The following is an 11,815-nucleotide window of genomic DNA, read 5'->3' on the forward strand; positions in this document are numbered from 1 at the left end:
TGGATAGTCCGTAAACCTGAGTTTGGTTTGGTACAAGTGTTTTCTGCAGGTGAGTCCATTTGCGAGTTTGACCACAAACATCCTACTCCTCTCTTTGGCCAAAACGGTGCCAGCAATCCACTTGGGACCTTGTCCATAGTTCAACACAAATGCAGGATCATTTACTTCAATTTCGCATGACACATTTGCGCGATCATGATATGTATTCTGTTGAAGCTGCCTACTCTCTACCTGTTCGTGTAGATCAGGGTGGACTAACGAGAGTCTTGTCTTAAGTGCCCTTTTCATGAGCAGTTCAGCGGGAGGGACCCCGGTGAGCGAGTGGGGTCTTGTGCGGTAACTAAGCAGGACTCGGGATAAGCGAGTCTGCAGTGAGCCTTCAGTTACCCTTTTCAAGCTCTGCTTGATTGTTTGAATTGCTCGTTCTGCCTGACCGTTGGACGCTGGCTTAAACGGGGCAGACGTGACATGTTTGACCCCATTGCGGGTCATGAATTCCTTGAATTCGGTAAAGCACGGCCCATTGTCACTTACAAGGACATCAGGCAGGCCGTGCGTGCCAAACATGGCCCCGAGGCTTTCAATGGTGGCAGCAGACGTGCTTGCCGACATTATCACACATTCAATCCATTTGAAGTACGCATCTACAATCACAAAATATTTTTCCTAAGAATGGGCCTGCATAGTCGACATGCACCCTAGACCACAGTTTGGAGGGCCAAGACCATAAACTTAGTGGCACCTCCCTCGATGCATTGCTTAACTGGGAACATGTATTACATTTGTGCACACAGGACTAAGTCTGCATCGATACCGGGCAACCACACGTGGGATCTGGCTATCGCTTTCATCAGCAATGCCTGGGTGGGTGCTGTGGCAATCACTAATGAAAGTGTCCCTGTCCTTTTTGGGTACCACTACCCGATTTCCCCACAGAAGGCAGTCTGCCTGTATAGACATTTCATCTTTGCGCCGCTGGTTCGGCTTTATTTCTTCCTGCACCTCTAACGGGACATTAGATCAACTCCCGTGGAGCACACAGTTTTTTACGAAGGACAGTAAGGGGTCCTGGCTCATCCAGGTTCGAATCTGCCGGGTGGTAACAGGTGATTGCTCACTCTCGAATGCTTTCATTACCATAACTAAATCTGCAGGCTGTGCCATCTCCACCCCTGTGGTGGGCAATGGTAACCTACTGAGAGCATCGGTACAGTTTTCTGTGCCTGGCCTGTGGCAGATGGCGTAGTTGTATGCGGACAACGTGAGCACCCATCTCTGGATGCGGGCCAATGCATTCGTATTTATCCCCTTATTTTCAGAAAAGAGAGATATAAGCGGCTTAATTCAAATTTGAGCCCGCACAGATATTGATGCATTTTCTTTACCCCGTAAAAACGCTAGTGCTTCTTTTTCGATCTTACTGCAGGCCCTCTCAGCCTTAGACAGACTTCTGATGCATAAGCAACCGGTTGCAATATTCCAAATTCATTAGCTTGTTGCAATACACACCCGACCCCGTACAACGACGCATCACATGCTAGTTTACATGGATCGTACAACACAAGCAATTTGTTTGAACATTACAGCTTCCTAGCTTTCTCAAAGGCATTTTCTTGGCTTTTACCCCATACCCATTCATCTCCCTTACACAGTAAAGAGTGCAGGGATTCCAACAATGTGCTAAGACCCGGTAAGAAGTTACCGAAATAGTTCAGGAGTCCTAGCAGCTCCATCACGGTCTATGGTCTCGGTGCGTTCTTGATTGCCTCTGTCTTCGAATTGATGGGCCTGATGCCGCCCGCCGCGATTCTACTCCCCAGGAACTCCACTTCAGGCGCCAGGATAATACACTTCGAGCAATTTAGCCTGAGCCCCACACGATTAAGCCGACTTAGAACCTCCTCCAGGTTCTGCAGGTGCTCGACAGTGTCCCGACCTGTAACTAAGATGTCATCCTGGAAGACCACGGTGCGCGGGACCGACTTCAGCAAGCTTTCCATGTTCCTCTGGAATATCGCCACGGCCGATCGAAGCCCAAACGGGCATCTGTTGTAAATGGAAAGACCTTTGTGCGTGTTGATGCAGGTGAGGCCTTTCGAAGATTCCTCCAGCTCCTGCGTAATGTAGGCCGTAGTCAAGTCCAGCTTCGTGAATGTTTTCCCTCCCGCCAGCGTCTGCCTTTGGTAATGGGTATTGATCCTGCAGCAAGAAACGATTGCTACTTACTTTGTAATCACCACAGATTCTGACGGTGCCATCTCCCTTGAGGACTGGAACAATTGGACTGGCCCACTCATTGAATTCGATCGGCGAAATGATGCCCTCTCGTTGCAGGCTGTCCAGCTCGATCGCCACCCTTTCTCTCGCCTTATGATGGATGGGTCATGCTCCCGGAATCAAATGGATCTTCACTTTTGCTCCTTGGACCTTCACTATGCCTGGTTCTTAAGACCTGGGCACATGAGGTGTTGTCAACGGACGAAAGCGCTCGGACGTCGTTCCAATTCCAGCGTATCTTTCCCAGCCAGCTCCGACCGAACAGCCTGGGGCCGTAGCCCGATACCACCCAGAGTGGTAAATTGTGCACCGCTCCATCATAGGAGACCTTTACAGTACCACTGCCAATTAAGGGAATCAGTTCCTTTGTGTATGTTCTAAGTTTGGTACGAATGGGAGTCAGGACTGGCCTTGAAGCCTTGTTGCACCACAATTTATCGAAAGTCCTTTTACTCATGATGGACTGGCTTGCGCCCGTGTCCAGCTCCATGGATACCGGGAGTCCATTTAATTCAACCTTCAGCATTATCAGAAAACACTTTGTGGTAAATGTGTGCACCCCATACACCTCTGCTTCCTCGGTCTGAGCCTCTGGTTTGTCATGATCCATCGTGGATCTGTCCTCCTCTGTAACATGGTGTTTTGCAGGATTAGGTTTGCAGCTCGCCTGCAAACATACGTTGGAGGTGTCCCATTCTTCCACAGCCCTTGCAAACGTATCCTTTGAAGCGGCATGAATGGAATCGATGATCATCCCCACAGTGCCAACAAGGTGTTAATGACCTTGTATTCACCACCCTTGATGGTGGACTCTGAGTCATCTGCGGACGTGCAGCTACAGGCGTGTAAGTCCTGCCATGTACATTTCAATTCGAAAACAACGTTACTTTGTTCACAGTACTTGCAGCAGCACTAGTGGTTGCTTTGAAATTTGTTTGGTATTGTCACCGGTGGAGATAAACGCCTGGGCTATTGCTATGGCTTTACTCAAGGTTGGGGTCTCTACAGTCAAAAGTTTGCGAAGTATTACTTCATGGCCAATGCCAAATACAAAGAAGTCCCTGAGCATGTGCTCCAAGTGTCCTTCAAATTCGCAATGTCCTGCAAGGCGCCTTAGCTCGGCGACGTAGCTCGCCACTTCCTGGCCTTCAGACCTCTTGTATGTGTAGAACCGATACTTCGCCATCAGAACGCTTTCCTTCGAGTTTAGATGCTCCAGGACCAGTGCGCACAACTCATCGTACGACTTGTCTGTGGGTTTTGCTGGAGCGAGCAGGTTTTTCATGAGGCCATATGTTGATGCCCTGCAAACGGTGAGGAGGATCACCCTTCATTTGGCAGAGTTCCTTTCAGCTCGTTGGCCATGAAGTATTGGTCAAATCACTCCACGAAGGTTTCCCAATCATCTCCCTCTGAAAATTTCTCCAGGGTGCCCATAGTTCTCTGCATAGTTGCATTGGTGTTCGTTATCTGTATTTCATCGCCAGTTTTTATGCCTTGGATAAGGAGTCAGACTAGATACTGCAAGCTCAAAGTAGGTGTGACCGTAGTCCTTTATTACAAATCTCAGAGTGCCTCTCCAGCCTGTGAGGTCTCCTTTTATACAGGTGCTCCCAAGGGATTGTGGGATTCCTTGGGACTCCAGGGGATAAATATGGTAATTAAAGGTTTACATACATAACAAACTCCTTCAAGGTAAATGAGCCAAAGGGCACCCTCAAAGCTACCCTGATAAAGTGCAACATCCCCACCGGCACCTGGGAATCCCTGGCCAAAGACCGCCCTAAGTGGAGGAAATGCATCCGGGGTGGCGCTGAGCACCTTGAGTCTCATCGCTGTGTGCATGCAGAAAACAAGCACAGGCAGTGGAAAGAACGTGCGGCAAACCTGTCCCACCCTTTCTTACCCTCAACGACTATCTGTCCCACCTGTGGCAGGGACTGTGGCTCTCGTATTGGACTGCTCAGCCACCTAAGGACTCATTCTAAGAGTGGAAGCAAGTCTTCCTCGATTCCGAGGGACTGCCTATGATGATGATGAAGGGGTGGGGGCGTGGGGGGAGATACGATACAGAATTTTTGAAAACGGAAGGGTCCAAAGTCCAGACTCCACATTGTGCTGCCAAGAAGCAGCGGGACTGTAAATATGTAGAAGGATCCTCCACAGGATTCCCGCTACTCTCTCATATGTTGAAGGGTGTGCCATAAAAGACTGTGGGAGAACCAGCCACAGCTGACAGGTGCTGGCCTTTCAATAACCAAACCCCGTACCCAGAATGTACTGGAGAAGGTCACATTTCTGCTTCCTCAGGTCATTGGAACTGCTTTTGACATTGTGTGGTCTAGTAACACCCAGATGTTGATTTTGTGCAATGTTATCCAGTTGACGGAGTAGGTTGTCTCCCTTGTTTATCTGCTCAGCGCAATGGCAAGAAACCAGCAACCCTGTGTCTCACAGCTCCGGGATGTCTGCCTTCAGGATTCCTTTGAGTCTTCCGATCTCTGGGTGGGCTGTTGGGCCAACATCAAGTTCTTCTGTAGCTGATGATCCACCAGATCCAGACTGTGACCTTGTGGGGGTGTCTATCTAATGAGGTCATCGCTGGGCTTGAAAGTGAGTCCATTATAAAGTCTCTCAATAGAACAAATGTACATAGTAATTGAACAACAAATATTGTTACAGATTGCTACATTCTGTAAACAGGATTTGTTCAATAATTTTCCATATATTTTCAAGTAGTGAATGGAGTTATTCAATTTGAAACATGGAGAGTACGGTTGATTCGTTTCCATTGACTGTGTAGAATGAAATTCTATGTCATCTGGGAGGCATTTCTACTGGTTTGCATTATCTAACAGAGGTTTAACACAGCAGTAAATCTCTTAACATTGGGGATAAAAACAACAATTAACTTTAGGCACACTGAAATGTTGTGCACAGTCATGGCAGATGAGTTGAAAACCACACTCAAAGCCAGATGTAACTGTCTCCTAATGACAATAAAGCCAGTGAGAAAAGAAAATATAGCATTTGCAGTAATGCAGTAATTATACTCCCTGAGGGGGAGCCGGGGTGTCCCAAGTAAAATACTTTATCCAGGGGAAAGGATCCACAGCCGCCAAGTCAAAACCATGAGGGATCTAGACAGAGTTCATAGCAAGAAACTGTTCCCATTGGCGGAAGAGTCGAGAACAAGAGGACACAGATTTAAGGTGATTGGCAGAAGAACCAAAGGCGACATGAGGATAAACATTTTTATGCAGCGTGTGGTTAGGATCTGAAATGCACTGCCTGAAAGGGTGGTGGAGGCAGACTCGATCATGGCTTTCAAAAGAGAATGGGATAATAACCTGAAGGAAAAAATATTGCAGGGCTACGGGGAAAGGGCGGGAGAGTGGGACTAACTGAATGGTCTTGCTGAGAGCCGACACGGGCTCGACGGGCCGAATGGCCTCCTTCTGTGCTGTAACCATTATATGATCTTACCACTTGCATTTTTCAGGTGGCCCATTTATGTTCCTAGACATGCAAGAAACAGGATATTCCACAGAATATTAGATCATCCCAATTTATCCTTAGCCTTACAACCTTCAATTCCATTCTTAGACAATTAAGCACTTTTTGAAAGAAGTTAAATGTGGCACAAATTACTTTTGCTGGGAGTCTGTTCCCCATATCCACTGCGTGGGAAAAGCAAAGCTGCTTCTAATCTCTAGCCATCCTTGAAGCTTGTCGTTATACACTCATAGCCTTTAGTCTGCAGTTACAGTTTAAATTAAATCTTTTTTTAATCCACAAAATTGATGATTTTTTTTTCTTTTTTTCATTTTAAAAGCCAAGACCAACCTATACTAACTTTCAAAAGGGAATTGGATATATACTTGAAAAGAAAACATTTAAGGGCTATGGGGAAAGAGCAGCATAGCTCTTTCAAAGAGTTGGCACAGACAGGCGCCTTCTGAGCTGGAGGATTCTAGGCCATATCAATCTTTCTCTCCTCACCTAAAACCAGTTCAGTCTTCGTTGTTTGAAGCACTAAATTCCATAATCATTCTTGTTGATCTCTCTGCACCATCCCAATGTATTTATATCTTGTTAAAGATAAACTGCCAAAAAATTTCCACAATTTCAAAATACAGGATTGAAACAACCTGTTGTGTCTTGTAAATAAGTGCCTTCAGGATACATTCCAGTATGTGATGAGCATTGTTGAGAGAAGCTTCACAGGGGCTGGGTACTTTCAGCCACTGATCAATAATCACCTACAAGTCCTGTTAATTTTCCACCTTTTTCCAATGACAACTTCCTCCTTTTGTCCACCCATTGGTACTGGATGTAAGCTGCCTGTCAGTGTGCATTGACCAGTGGCAGCTGGCCAATCCCATTCACATGAGGCCCAAACATGGGCTATGCAATCACTCCAGCCACTGTCCGCTTGATGTGTGCTGAAAATCGCCCCAGAGTATTCAGGAGGGCATATAGAGCGGGAGAAGATTGCACAAATAGGGTGGGGCAAGACCATGGTGGGATTTAAAGACAAGGATAAAGATTTTAAATGTAATGTGATGAGGGATTAGGAGCCAATATAGGTCGGTGAGGATGGTGGTGATGGGTAAGTGGAACTTATTGCAGGACAGGATACAAAAAGTATAGTTTTAGATCATTTAAAGCTTAGCATAGTAGAAGAACAAATAAAACATTTGAATAGTCAAGTCCGGAGATGACAAGGACATGTATAAGAGTTTCAGCGATGATGGGGTGGGGCAGACAATGTTCCAGAGATAGAATTAAACAGTTTTTGTAATGGACAGGATATGTGATTTAAAGCTCACCTGAGGATTGAACAGGATGCCAAGATGGCCAGCTGTCTGGTTCGACCTGAGAAAGTAGCCAGGAAGGGGCATGTAGTCAATGGCATGGGAGTGGACTTTGTGGCAGGGGGAGAGAGTGTGGTATAAATAATGGTCTTCCCAATGTCATGCAGGAGGACTCATGAGACAAGGGGGCTGATTTTAGACTTCTGCCCAAAACGGGCACAAAGTCAGCGGAACAGGTGTGCCAGCCGCTCAGAACTGGAGTGGGAAGCCCAGACCATTTTTAGGTTTGGGCCTCATTTAACTGTTGCTGGCGAGCTGTGAGTGTTAAGCATGTGTCCCACTGCAGCTTGCCAATTGTGGTAGGACGGAGAATCAGGCATCTCCCATGCCGAATCAGCAGCAGGCCCCTGGCCCCACAAAAATAACAATTAAAGATTTCTTCAGTCATCTTTGAGCATTCTCCAGTAATCCATTTAAGGTCGTGCAACCAGCATAAGACCCTTGCCACATCCAGTTGTGAATAGTGGTGGACCATTAAACAACTAACAGGGGGAAGCAGGCAGGTGTGCTACTCAGCTATGTACAGCTATGAAAATTACATCAGATGGGCCTCGGGTATGAATCTGGAGTGGTGCCCCCCTCCCCATTTTCAATTTATTTGTCAGATATAAAACGGGTATTGACCAGTTGAAAATCAGTCCCTAGATTTCAGACAAGCAGTCTGGCAACACCGAGGAAGCTGAAAGGTTGTGAGGTTTTGCAGAAGTAGAGTCATCTGAAAGCTAATTCTCTGATGACATCAAAGGGTAGCCTGTAGAGCAAGAAGGCCTCTAGAGGTGACAATATGGGAGAGAGAAGAGAAGCCATTGTTGGAAATTCTCTGGCTGCTGTCAGAGGTAGGAATGAAAGCAAGAAAGAGCAGTCTCGTGGAACTGGATGACAGAAGTGATGGACGTTGGAGGTCGATCCCTTTGTTAACCCTCTTGAATGCAATGGAAAAGTGAAGAAGGAAAAATGCATCACGGTTACTGTTACATTGGATATCATTCATGACTTAGGTTGGGCTGTTTTGGCGATGTGAGAAGCACGAAAATTGAACTGGAGGAATTCAAACAGGGAGCTTTGAGAAAGATGGGGGTAGAGCTGGGAGGTGAGGAGACATTATAAGATTTTGAGAAGAAGGAAAGGTTGGAGATGAGGTGGTATTATGGAGAAAATGGATGGGTCTTTCATCCCTCTCTTCTGCCATCCAACTCCATGGGAATGCCCTTGCTTGGTTTCATTCTGACAGGTGCCAGTGCAGTTCCAGAAAACAGATCGGTGGAGAATGGGTTTTAAGGAGTCGATGATACAGTGCTTTGAAAGGCAGAAGGAATGGTTCCTGAGGAAATCGCTGATGATGTATGGAACCAGGAAGAGGAGTTGAGTAGTCAAGAGTAACAGGGGTTGGGGATCGAAGGGGCAGCAGATGAGTTTCATGCATGAAATGTTCTTGGAGAGCGCAATGGGGTTAAGAACCAGAGTTGGTGAGAAACTCAGAAATTTGGGATTCTAAGGGCAAGAGGAAGGGGAGAACACGATAGATGCAGTTGCATGTAGGTTCCCGATCTTGGAGACAAAGAAATACATGCACCCCATGCACAGCATTTGAGGTGTGAGTAGAGGGGACAGGGAGAGGAGTTTGAGGAGTTGATTGGTCATTGAAGAAAAAAAGCCCAGTTTGTTCTTGTCCTTTACTATGATCCTTGAGCAATGGAGCATTTTGATTGAGGAGAGAAAAGTTCGATAAAGCCTGACATGATTGAGCCAGATCAAGTGATGAATGACACCACTGTTCTCCCCCTCCTTTCCTGAAGACAGTGACTCTTGCTAAGATATGGTTGCATAGTCTTTGCCCTAATCCCTGAAACTCTCATCCATGCCTTTGTTATTTCTAGGCTTGACTATTCCAATGCACTCCTGGCCGGCCTCCCATGTTCTACCCTCCATAAACTTGGGGTCATCCAAAACTCTGCTGCTCATGTCCTAACTCACACCACATCCCATTCACCCATCACGCCTGTGCTCGCTAACCTACTTTGGCCTCGATTTTTAAATTCTCATCCTTGCTTTTAAATCACTCCATGGCTTCACCCCTCCTTATCTCTGTAATCTCCACCAGCCCCACAACACTCCAAGATATCTGCTCCTCTAATTCTGGCCTCTTGAGCATCCACGATTTTAATCACTCCACCATTGGTGGCCGTGCATTCAGCTGCCTGGCTCTAGTCTCTGGACTTCCCTTCCTAAACCTCTCCATCTCTCTTTCCTCCTTCCAGACGCTCCTTAAAACCTACCTCTTTGACCAATCTGCTCTAAAATCTCCTTATGTGGCTCGGTGTCAAGTTTTGTTTTATGACGGTCTTGTGAAGCACCTTGGGATGTTTTACTACATTAAAGGCGCTATATAAATACAAGTTGTTGTTGTAGAATATCACACATGTGGCCATTATTCTTGTGTCAGCCATGACAGTCAGCATGAGCAGATTATCCAACTGTGGAACACCTCACAGGAAAGCCTGATTATGCCTTCATGTAGCAATTTTGCTGTAGGTATCCCTGCATATGACACATGATCCCTGGATAGTTATCTTGGATTTAACTGTAATACTCTTACCACTGCTCCCTGCTGAGATCACCAAACTCAGTACATACTGAGGATCAAACCTGTACATTGCTGCTGTGTGTGGATCAGAGGTGATGACATCGGGCCTGAAATCCCGGTGCTGGGCTTCCCGCGAGCGTTCGCCTGAAAATAAGAAAAAAGATCCGCATCTACCTTTTGCTGCTGCATCCTCCAGTGATCTCAGTCGGAGGCCTCCTCTCCTTGCACGTCGGAATGCGTTCACACCTTGCAGATGGTGGGAGAAGCTGGAGTCATGTGGCACTGGACAGCCAATCAAGGTAAAGCATTCTCATTCGTAAAAATAGAAACTTCGCAAGTAGGAGTTCTCATTATTAAGAATGAGAACCACCACCCCTCCCCCAACACAAATGTAAAAAAAAAAGACCTCACATATTTAACATTGATTTAAATTAAAGTTAATGAAATGTGATAGAAAAAATATATATTTTTCGGATTTGTTTTGTGTTGTAATTAGGGTTTAAAATAAACTTACCTTAGTGGACAGGGTTTTTAACAATGTGTTTTAAGATGTTATTTTCATGTTTTTTATACGTTTTAAAACTCTTACGCTGGTAAAAGTAGGTTACGCGCCTGCTTTTACCAGACGCAAGAGTTTGAAGGACATTCGCTGGGCAAGAGATGGGTAAATACCGCAATCTTGCCCATGCGAATGCCCTGGCTGCGGGGATGCGTTTGGATCTGTCGGATCAGAAAAGCTTGTTTTCAGGCATGCACATCGCGTGCTGAAAATCGGCTTTTTGCGGGGCCTCGCCGGGTCCCGTACGTATTCCGTGCGGACTCAGGGAGGCCGGAATTTCAGGCCCTTTCTCTCCAAACCACCAGGTAAACCTCAAAATATTTAGATCAATAAATGAACCATCCACATCTTTCACATTTAAAAAAAAAAATTATTTTACTAACATTAGTCCAATTTGATTGCTCCCTAGCATGGCTGTTGCCTAGTACAGGGATGATGTTTTGGCTATTCCAATTACATCATCTAATTGCAACGTTAACAACATGAGAACATAAGGATAGAAAAAGACCAAAGAGTACCCCAGTGAAAATTAATAAAGGTGAGTTTTATCTCATGAGCTGGACAATGTGTAAAATATTTATGAATCACCTGAATAAAAGGTTTGCAGTGTCTAGGCTTGCAGATAACAACAAGTTATTTGGATATTTCAGAGAAATGTCATTCATAAAAAATGAGACTTCGGACATAGTGATTTTTTTAAATTCAAGAACTTCTTTATTATTTTATTCTATATAATTTACAGAATACCAATAAAATATTCGTGTTTCTCAGTTTCATAGCATTTCTTCATTTTGATAGTATCCATAAACCTTTGTAAGTTTATCGAACCAGTACAAGGCAACCACTTTTATACATCAGGACCCCCGAAAGAAACATTACATTGTTCAGAAAAACCTCAGAAACCTAGCTCTTTGAATAAATCAAATCTAGCAGTTGCCCGATAGTACCTCGGTACAATTATTAGATGTAGTTGATGTGTATTTAAATGTGATGATAGGAATTGGCAGACTTCTTACAATTTGAAAATTAGGTTGTCTATAAGATTTGAAGGATACGTGTATTGTCACTCTGTACAAACAGAAAAAGGAGACAAATCAGACTGAGAGAACTGTAGGAGTACTTCCCTTCTCTCCATAGCCAGCAAAGAATTGGTTAGAATGCTACTCAGTGGGAGTGATGTACCAGTCTGAGACTCAGAATGCTCAACCTCCATCCTCCATTAATGTTGTGAGTACTACACTGCATCCTGTAACACAGTTTACCTACCTGACTAACATCTTATCCAATGATACAAAAGTAGATTTGACGGGCTAACATGGTATCAGATTTGCAAACTAAAATAAAGGTCTAACATGCTGAAATGCTGACATCTTTACTCTATAGCTATGAAATCTGGGTGGTTATCGTAAGCACATCAAGAACCTGAAGGAAATTTCTCATGAAGTGGTTCCATGCCGGTTTTAACATCAAGTGACAGAACAAGCCCCCAGCCCCAACATGAATATCCGATTTAAAAGA

Source organism: Pristiophorus japonicus, chromosome 9 (assembly GCF_044704955.1).
Source record: "Pristiophorus japonicus isolate sPriJap1 chromosome 9, sPriJap1.hap1, whole genome shotgun sequence".
NCBI lineage: Eukaryota > Metazoa > Chordata > Chondrichthyes > Pristiophoridae > Pristiophorus > Pristiophorus japonicus.